The 10,515-nt window shown below is 58.6% G+C and overlaps 1 long non-coding RNA gene across 1 annotated transcript; it reads right to left on the reverse strand.

The window, feature by feature from the left end:
* Positions 1 to 1,675: 1,675 nt before the first annotated feature.
* LOC110255907 (uncharacterized) lies at positions 1,676 to 9,700 on the reverse strand. The gene is made up of 4 exons (XR_014822082.1): positions 9,572 to 9,700; positions 8,544 to 8,680; positions 8,134 to 8,274; positions 1,676 to 3,493 (listed from the first exon to the last, which is right to left on the reverse strand). It is a non-coding gene; the product is annotated as an uncharacterized LOC110255907 (long non-coding RNA).
* Positions 9,701 to 10,515: the final 815 nt, after the last annotated feature.

A 10,515-nucleotide genomic window follows, 5' to 3' on the forward strand; every position in this document is an offset into this window, starting at 1 on the left:
TAGACAACAGACGCTCAAGCCACACACTGCAGAAGGGACGCAGCCCCACCCCGTCCACGCCAGCAGAGGCCAAGTAGGGCGCCTGGACTTTCTCTCCAGTGACCAGCGCTCTCCTGACCCCAAAGCAGTAGTGAAAGCCACCCGGGAAGCCCAAACTCAACCCGCTCAGCCATCACAGCCCCTCCTGGGGTGTCAGGCAGGTGGCATGAGGACCCTGGACAGGTACCTGCACCTGCATCCTCAGGCAGCACACTTCCCCTGCCAGGGGGCGCCAGAGAAAGTGCCAAGGCAGGTTTAAACAGTGTCTTAGAGGCGTTCCCATTGTGGCTCAGGGGTAACGAATCCGACTAGTATCCATGAGGAGGCGGGTTTGATCCCTGGCCTCACTCAGTGGGTTAAGGATCCAGTGTTGCCGTGAGCTGTGGTGTAGGTCGCAGATGCGGCTCAGATCCCTCATTGCTGTGGCTCTGGTGCAGGCTGGCAGCTGCCGCTCTGATTCGACCCCTCGCCTGAGAACTTCCATATGTCGTGGGTGCGGCCCTACAAAGCAAAAAACAAGAACAAAATGAAACAGAAGCAGTTACAACGTAATGTGATGAGACGTCAAAACCATCCAGGTGTCACCTCGTCGAGAACCAGGAAGACCTCTCAGCGAATGAAAACAGCAGTCAATAGAGGCCAAGACGACAGAGATGCTGAACTAGGCGGTCACCGACTGCTGGGCGGCCACGCTAAGAGGCCTCAACAAGCAGCAGCCCACTAGGAGCTAATGGAAACAGAGACCCTCAGCGAAGGCTGTAAAGAGAAACCGGGTGGACACTGGAGGGCTGAAACGTACAAAAACCGAAAGCAAAGGCTCCGGGGGTGGGATCCGCAGTAGCTGGGATAAAACCATAGGCATTCCCCGAGCTGACGACAGAAAGAAAAAGACGCACCAAAGAGAAATGAACAGAGGTGTTTCTGTCGTGGTTCAGCAGTTAACGCACCGGACTAGCATCCATGAGGCTGAGGAACCAGCAGAGTCAAAACCATTTTGAAAAAGAAAAATAAAGAGAGACAGAGTCCTTTGCCCAGTTTTAAGACACACACAGGAGTTTCCATCGTGGCGCAGTGGAAAGGAATCCGACTAGGAACAATGAGGTTGGGGGTTTGATCCCTGGCCTCGCTCGGTGGGTTAAGGATCCAGCGTTGCCGCGAGCTGTGGTGTAGGTTGCAGATGTGGCTTGGATCCTGCATTGCTGTGGCTGTGGTGTAGGCTGGCAGCTGTAGATCTGATTGGACCCCTAGCCTGGGAACCTCCATATGCCGTGGGTGCGGCCCTAAAAAAAAGACTTACTATATCATTATAGTAATCAAGACTGTGTGGGAATTGCTGTCGTGGCGCAGTGGTTAACAAATCCGACTAGGAACCATGAGGTTGAGGGTTCGATCCCTGGCCTTGCCCACTGGGCTAAGGATCCCGTGTTGCCGTGAGCTGTGGTGTAGGTTGCAGATGCAGCTTGGATCCTGCGTGGCTGTGGCTCTGGTGTAGGCCGGCGGCTACAGCTCCAATTCGACCCCTAGCCTGGGAACCTCCATATGTCGTGGGTGCAGCCCAAGAAATAGCAAAAAAACGAAAAAAAAAAAAAAGACTGTGGGGTATTGCCAGGCAGATAGACACACAGGTCAATAGAATAGATAGGGAGAAATATAAATACATGTAATATAAATACATTTCTCTCTCTGTTGCCTTGAGCACAAATATATCCAAAAGAAACGCAGATACAGCCAACTGACTTTTTTACAAAGGTACACAAATAATTCAACACATGATGCTGGAGCGATGGGGTCTATCTATTGGCAAAACCAAACCAAACTTTAGACCTAAGCCCCACACTTCATTCAAAAGTAACTCAACAGGGATCATCAGCCGTAATGCAAAATTGTTAACCTTTAGGAAAACGAGAGGAGAGGAATTCCCACTGTGGTACAGCCACTCAAGGGTCCAGCATTGTCTCTGCAGTGACTCGGGTCGCTGTGGAGGTGCAGGTTCAATCCCCAGCCCGGTGCAGTGGGTCACAGACCTGGCGTTGCTGCACCTGCAGTTTAAGTTGCAGTTCCGGCCCAGATTCGATTCCTGGCCTGGGAACCTCCCTATGCCGTGGGGGCAAAACGAAAAAATGAAAAATAGGAGAATGTCATTGGGACCAAGAAGTAGCCGCAAAGTTGTCAGACAGGACACCAAGAGCACAATCCGTAAAAAAAGGGCTGAGTCAGACTCCGTCAAAATGGCAAAGGCTTGCTTTATGAAAGACCAACCCTGCCGAGAGGGTGGAAAGGCTAGTCACAGACTGGACCATCTATCTGCCCACCCGGATCTGACTGAGGCCTGCTGTCTAGACGCAGAGAGACCTCCCAGACCTCGGCGGCCAAAGAGCAGACGCCGCAATCCCAACGTGAACAAAAGCCACCAGCACAGACGTCTGCCTGCGAAAGACGCACGGCTGGCACGGGAGCCCGTGAAAACACCTTCCACGTTATCAGCTGTTAGGAACCCTGGAAGCACAAGGAGCCACCCCCACGGGTCCATCAGAAGGGTTCAAGTACAAAGCAATGGCACGATCGAATGTTGGCACAGATGCGCAGACACGGGACCACTCGCCCACAGCGGGCGGCCGACCACGCTGGAGAACGAGCCGGCACCCTCGTCACAAATGAAACAGGCGGAGCTCCTGTCGTGGCTCAGTGGCTAATGAATCCGACTAGGAACCAGGAGGTTGCAGGTTCAATCCCTGGCCTCGCTCAGTGGGTCAAGGATCCAGCATTGCTGTGAGCTGTGCGGTAGGTCGCAGACATGGCTCGGATCCTGCATGGCTGTGGTGTAGGCCAGTGGCTAGAGCTCCGATTAGACCCCTTGTCTGGGAAGCTCCATGTGCCACGGGGTGCGGCCCTAGCAAAGGCAAAAAGGCAAAAAAAACCGAAGCATGCAGCTCAACAGCACCCAGCCATCGCGCCCCTGGGCGGCGTTTCTCCTGCGCACGAGTGTTTGGAACAGGACACAGCAGAACGCTGGAAACGACCCGGCTGAACAAAGCACAGGTCCACCTGGGGAGGCCGCCCGGCAATAACGGGAGGGCCTCCTGACGCACAGCGACCCCCGAGAACCGACGGAAACTCAGGTTTGAAACAGCCAGGTCCGCAGGGCTGCAGTGTGTTGTATGAGTCATTTACGCGGCATTCTTGAAGCGACAAGGGCAGGAATGGAGAGCGACCGGTGGCGGCTGGAGGGTTGAGGAGGGTGTCGGGCGAGGGACGTGAGTGTGGCCGTAAAGGGGCCACACAAGGACCCAGCGGTCCTGGCAACGCCTGGCATCCGGCGCTCTCCCGCTTGTGGAAACGAAGGACCATTTTCCGAGGAGTCCACGGGGGGACCCGGGTGTGAGGCGCCCTGGCTCCCTCTGTCCGTTTGCACAACTGCGCGTGCATCTACGACCTTCTCAGGACCAGGTCTCAGCTGAAAAGGAAAAATAAACATCTAAAAGACAGGTGTCCCCTTCTGCTGGAAACTGGACAGGTTTCTGTCACCCGGAGGGCAGTCAGACGGTCCCCCTGACACGGCCTGCCCCCCGCCACCACGCGTCCCCCAGCCCCCACCTCCTCGCCCACACCTCAGCCTCAGCCAGCTCAGCCCACAGAGGCCCCGCGGCCGTCCCTGCGCCCCCTGCCATCCGTCCAGCCTGCTCTCTGGAGCTTCCAGCATCCTCAGGTGTCTGCTCGGACCTCCTGGGCTCCCCAGGGGGCGGGTCCCCTTGCTCGCCCGGCTCACAGCCCCCCGGGGGTACACGCTGCGCCTGCGCGGAAGGCCACCCACTGTGCATGTTGGTGGGACGCCAGAGTGACCCTGTGGAGAAGCCACTGTCTGCCAATGCCGGACTCAGCACAGCCACCAAACCCAGGGGCATCAGGGCCACGCTCCCAGGACACCGTTGACGTGAGCGGCACAAGCGCTGGGGACGGTGGCAGCCGCCTCTCCCCACCGCCCCCCGTCGGTGAGTGCGGCCACCCCCCAGCACATGCCAGGGGAGCCAGGCTTTGTCCATGAAGACACGTCCACGCACGTCCACAGCAGTCTCATCCACAATGGCCAGGCTGGAAACAAGCCGAATGCCCACCACAGGCCAGCGGGAAGGACACGCACGGGCCCCCCGGGGAGCCCGCGGCCCGTCCACTGTCCGAAAGGAAAAGTGACACCCCAACACGTGTACTTAGCAGTTCACTGAAAACAACAACAACACACCTGCTCACAGAAACAACATCTCCCTAAAAATGACCGAACGTCAGGAGTTCCCGATGGGCCCCAGGGGAGACGAATCCGACTGGCAACCATGAGGATGCGGGTTTGATCCCCGGCCCCGTTCAGTGGGTTAAGGATCCGGCGTCGCTGTGAACGGTGGCGTAGGCCGGCAGCTTCGGCTCCAATTCAACCCCTCCCCTGGGAACCTCCATATGCCGAAGGTGTGGCCCTCATAAGGGAAAAAAAAGGATTTCCCAGCACAGAGAACAGGGAGGAGGAGGGCTTGGGGGCCTGTGTCTCTGTTCAGCCTGTGGCCGGGGGCAGGGGGCACAAATGACACACCACGGTGGCTGTGAAAACGCTTCTGCAAGCTCAGGCAGTGGCGGGAAAGGGCCTGGGAGACCCTCAGGAGCCTCCAGGTGACACTGAGAGCGACTCCACGGAACCATAAAAACGCGAGAAGCTTTGGGGCTGAGCGATGACTGGTTCCGGTTCTGGGAAGCTCAGGAAGAAGCGGAGCCGCCGCAGGCAGACAGCGTCTCCCTCGCGCTGGGCTGGGCCCTCCAGCGCTGGGAGCCTCCTGCCTCCTGACCCAGGAGGTGACACAGCAGCGTGGCCCAGGGGGAGCTCGCTGAGCTGCAGCCCCCGCACGATAAAAAGAAACCCCCTCCACCCGGCTGGTGCACCTTGGTCCTGGATTCTGCCTCACTAGAAACGCCAGGGCGGGCCGGGCCCAGCCCACCCCTCCCCACACCAGCCTTCAGCTTGCCAGGATCAGAGGGCACCCCCACCCCCCCGCAAGAGCCAAGATGACCCTCGGCCAGCCAGGACAGACCTGGGAGGTCATGGGACACCCTCTGGCAAGGCCACTGCTGGATCCGGGAGAGCTGGGCCCTGGGGAACCCACAGGCCCTCCCCACCCTTGCCCAGCCCCAGTCTGCTGGGTGCTGGCAGGGTGCCTGCCCTGCGCTCCCCCCACAACGCAGTGGGGGGGGGAGGGGCGTGAAGCGAGGTCCTCCTCCCCCACGGAGGCTCTCTTTTTTCGGGAGCAGCTCCCTTCGCAGGAAAAAGAACAGGCTCTCAGCTCCACCTCAGGACAATGAGGCCCGGTCCTGGCACCGGTCACAGCACCCCCCCACCCCCGCCTCCCGCTGTTTACACACAAGCCGAGGACGTCCTTCCGGCATCTACGAGGCCCCGAAGGACCTGCCCCGCCTCCTCTAGCCTCTCCTGTGTCCCCATGTGTCCTCGCAGCCCGGCCAGCCAGCTGACACCCTGCCGCTCAAACACAGGGCACCTCCCGACTCAGGGCCTTTGCACGAGCCGCCTGACCTGCCGTCGGCGGTGAGTCTGGGCGATTACAGGTTCACAGACATGCAGCAGATGTCCCCTCTGGGGGGCACCGTTGGCGGAGGCCGTGCCAGGTCAGGGCAGGGGATGGCAGGAGGGCTCTGTCCCTTCTCTCTCAGTTTTGCTGGGAACCCAAAAGTGCTCGGAAAAACCACGTCTTTTTTTTTTAAGGGATAATTGTTGAACTGTGTGCTCACAGGGGGTGGGCTTGACAGCTTGTAAATTACACCTCTGTAACCAAGCAGGACCCTATGGGGCCTTCCCAGGACAGACACGCCCATGTCCCCCAGCCGCCTCGCGTCTGCAGAAAACCTTTGGCCTCCTCGGCCTGGCCTGACCTCCAAAGAAGAAATTTAATCACAGGAGTGAGAAGATGCAGAAACAAAGGGAAAAAAGCAAGGCGGAAGAACACAAGTTTGGCCCGAAGACGGAGGCAGGATCTCTCGTCCCCCGCTGTGGGCTGCAGACCGGACCCGAGCCCGGCTGCGAGCTGTCCTGCGGGCACTGAGTCGCCCACCAGGGGGGCGCAGGAACTGCAGGCTGACCTCCAGCACTCAGACCCCAGACGGGCTGGGACCCCAGGGTGATGACGGAGTCTGCAAACACCACCCTGCTCCCTCCAGCCAGTCAGAGAGCGGGGCCCAGGCGGGTCAGGCCCCTGCGACCCTCAGCCCGAGGGTGGCCTTTACAGACCCTCCCCTGGGAGCCCTGGGGAGGGGGGGGTCAGGCCCCGTGAGCACGAGCTGCCCGGTCTCCTTGCTGGGCCTGCAACTCACGCTGTCCTGCCCTTTGCACCACCTGGAGCCCGCGGACAGGCTTTGCCACACAGCGGGCAAGCAGACCTGAGTTCGGTTCGGTAACACCCCCAATAAATCATCAAAACAAGAGAGTTCCCTTGTGGCACAGTGGGCTAAGGACCTGTTTGTCACTGCAATGGCATCGGCAATGGGTGTGGTGCTGGTTTGATCCCTGGCATGGGAACTTCCGTGCAGCGCAGGTGGCAAAAAAAAAAAGTTATCATCAAAACAGGGAAGAACTGGAAAATAAAAATACTATGATTGCTAATTTTTTTTTTTTTTTGTCTTTTTGCCTTTTCTATGGCATATGGAGGTTCCCAGGCTAGGGGTCGAATTGGAGCTGTAGCTGCTGGTCTACACCACAGCTCACGGCAACACCGGATCCTTTACCCAGTGAGCAAGGCCAGGGATCGAACCCGCAACCTCATGGTTCCTAGTCAGATTCGTTAACCACTGAGCCACAACGGGAACTCCTGATTGCTAATTTTTTTAGGTCAGTAGGAGAGCTGGACATTAAGAGTGCACAGAAATTAGAATGAAAAACAGAAATGAAATGTTAGAGAAAAGATAAGAACAAGTAAGGATGAATTTATTTGGGTCGCCTGGTACCCAACCAATAAAATCATCAGAGAGAGGAGTTCCACCGTGGCAAAGTGGGTTAAGGACCCAACTGCAGCAACTCTGGTCGCTGCGGAGGTGTGGGTTCAACTCTGGCCTGGTGCGGTGGGATTTTAGTCTTTTTTTTTTTTTTTTTTTTTTTTGCTTTTTAGGGCCGCTCCCACGGCATATGGAGGTTCCCAGACTAGGAGCCGAATTGGAGCTGTAGTCACCAGCCTACACCACAGCCACAGCAACACCAGATCTCAGCCGGGTCTTCGACCCACAACATAGCTCATGGCAATGCCGGATCATTAACCCCCTAGTGAGGCCAGGGATCGAACCCACATCCTCATGGATGCTAGTCAGATTCGTTAAGTGCTGAGCCACGATGGGAACTCCGGTGCAGCGGGTTGAGGATCCGATGTTGCTGCAGCTGCGGCTCGGATTCAGTCCCTGGCCTGAGACCTTCCATATGCTGCAGGTGTGGTCGTAAAATTAAAAAAAAAAAAACAAAAACAAAAAAAAACACCAGGAAGAAAAGAGAGAAGCCAGACGGAAGGAAACAGCTAAGAACGGTCTCCGGAGGAAGACGCAGGCTCCCACATGGAAGGGCCACCAAGTGGCCACACGACGAAATGCGAGGACTCGGACACCAGGGCGGGCACTGCCCGCGGCGCGAGGGCCCTCAAGCATCCTTTGCCCCAAGATGTGCCGCGGTGATTCGATTTAGAACAAATCCCCAAACTTCCATTTGTGTTTTCTCCCCCGTTCCGTGCGTCCCCGCAGTTCAAATGCAGAAATAAAACTATGAACGCCAGTGGCGCGAAGCCCCGACCCTCCAACCCCAGAGGACTCGGCGCAGCTTCCCTGGTCTGAGCCCCGCATCGACGGCCCCACACACGACGCGGGTTCTCTTGGCCACACTCGGAGCTCCAGCCACTGAACTTGCCCCCAACCCAGAAAGGGGGCCCCCAAATCCCTCCCAACTTCCTCCCTTCCAGGAAGACAAACACGGGACTGAGGGACGGGACCCCACGCTGGAGGCCTTTGTCACCTCCCCCAGGTGGCCGCCCCTCCCGCCCACGTTCACCCCGCTGTCCCCACCCCTGTCACCTTCTCTGGCTCCAGAAGGCTGGGGCTGTGTGTCCGTCCACTGCTGCCCACGCAGGGCTTATGGGCTGGCTCGTGCGCCCTGAAAGTCACGCCGAAGCCCCGACCCCAGGACCTCTCAATGTGACCATCTGGAGTCAGCGCCTTGAGGGAGGTAAGTTAGAGGGGTTCCAGGGTGGGGGGCTGACGCCACCTCCGGGACCCCGAGGGACATCACGTCCTTGTCCTGCAAGGACCACCAGGGCCCTGGCCTCTGCCCGCTGCCATCACCCCCACTGCCCTCCCTCCCGTGGCAGCAGCAGCCCCAGAGGAGGGGCCTGGTTTCAGCGGCTCAGCCAGACTCCCCACTTCCCAAAAAGGCAGCCCGGCTCCCCCGCACCCCCTTGCCTCCCCCTCCCCTTCCCCCCTCTCGCCTCCTTGGGCCGAAGGTGGCAAGTCCCACGAGAAGATCCAGTCTCTGCGGGGCCCTGTCCGTAGCTGTGCTCGAGTCATTCCAAGGCTGCTGGGCTTTCAGGCAAAACCCAAGGAAGGCTGTGGGTCAAGCAGGGTCCTGGCAGGAAACAAAGGCAGCCTCAGCTGTTCTGTTTTTAAAGGCATTTCGTGACAGCCCCGTCACCTGGGTGTGGGCCTTAAGGAAACCACTCCTGGGGCCACCGAGGCTGCAGGGAAGGGACAGGGGACAGGTGATTGGGGAGGGGGTTACGGCAGGAGCTGTCACCGGGGGTGAGGAGGGGGCACAGCCATTACCACAACCGCAGGCCTGGGCAGGACAGGCCAGCGAGAAACACCCCAACCTCTCGTCCCCTTGTCCTGCCAGGGCCTCCCATGGGCCAAGTCCAGCCGGGAGCCAGAGACCGTGGGAACCGCGTCGCCCTTGGCATGGCACAGGACAGAGAAAGGGGGCGTGCAGAGGCCAGCGCCAAGGGGTGGCACCTGACCCCAGGAAGGCCCTGGGAGGGGAGCCCCATCTCCTGGAATGGGGCTCCTCAGCAGACGACACCTCGGGCCCGTCCAGTGGGCAGCAGCACCCTGACAGCCTGTCCCCCACGAGCCCCTCACTCCTGCCCACCCGGGTCTCCCAGGCACACGCAGCAGGTGGGGTCTCTCAGACTCACAACCACCTGCAGAGCACACCAGGCTCAGGGCTCGCAGCCCAGGCAGCGCCCACGGGACTCAGCATCTCGCTTGCAAAGCCACCACCAAGCGGCCAGAGACCCAGGATGCTGGGGCCCCCGGGGTGACCGCCACCCCGAGGACAGGTTCCTCCCGCTCCTGCTCAAGTCAGCGCCTTCCAAAGTGGAGCCCTCAGCAGTGCGCTAGATCAGCTCGAGCAACCAACTGCACCCCCATTCCAGGCAGGGGACTCCCAAACACAGGAAGAAATGCCCATGCTGGGCAGCCAGAAACACGTCCACTGACTGCCCCTCGCTGCTGTTCTTACGTCCGAGGGTCGCCTTCAGGCCGTAGCTTCAGAGGGAGAGCGGACTCCCGGTACCTGTGCCCGTATTTCTTCCCCGAAAGCATTAAACAAACCCCCAACCACATCCCAAAAGCAGCGTGCCTGCTCTGCACACGCGCACACGCTCAGGTTTTAGGAAAAAACGAATGGGCCAAACATGACTGCTACCGTCTTGCTCAATTCTCTCTTTCCCTTTCTTTTTTGTTTTTGGGGTTTTTCTGATTGGCTTGGGTGGGTTCCCGTGTTTCTTAGTTGTATTCAGCCAACGACTTTGATACTTGACTCAGGACGTATGTTATTATTTGTTCAGATGGCTGATTTTTCCTTATTTTCCCTTCTGTAGCCTGGGCTAAAATTAGCTGGCATTGGCTGAAAAGAGAGCTGTCTTAGGATTAGATTCAGCTGTGTGTGTGTAGCAGAAAAAACAACAGAGGCTTAAACTAGATAGAGGTTTCTTTTTCTGCTGCAGGAGAGGCCCCGAGAAGGGCAGTCCGGAGCAGGTTCTGGATCCGCTCACGAAGTCCAGGGGACCCAGCTCCTCCCCCCTGATCACCGCCCCCACCCCCGCCGCCGCCCTGAAGGGGCCTCATCCTCACGGTCCAAGGTTGCGGCCGGAGCGCCAGCCATCAAGCCCAGCGACAGGACGGAGGGCAGGGAGAGCGAGCAGCTGCTGCCTTTCCACATCTGCATCTTCTTGGCCAAACGCCTCCCCAAGATCAGGACCGTTCTTCTCAGGACGAAGGGAAGGAAGGGTTTCGAGAGGAAGGCAAACATGGCTCCCGCAGCCAAGGGTACAACTGCACCCAGGGCGGTCCATTCCCAGGACGGTCGCTGCGACGGTGACAGCAAATTTACCAAACCCCTGGTGGGCGCGGTGCTGGGACCTGGTGCGAATGACCCAATCCTCAGCCCGCCTTGGAAGGAGA

The sequence above is a fragment of the Sus scrofa genome, chromosome 12 (assembly GCF_054392235.1).
Source record: "Sus scrofa isolate SSC_HxYL_T2T_F1_AM1 chromosome 12, Sscrofa_HxYL_maternal_Yorkshire_Landrace_v2.0, whole genome shotgun sequence".
Taxonomy (NCBI): domain Eukaryota; kingdom Metazoa; phylum Chordata; class Mammalia; order Artiodactyla; family Suidae; genus Sus; species Sus scrofa.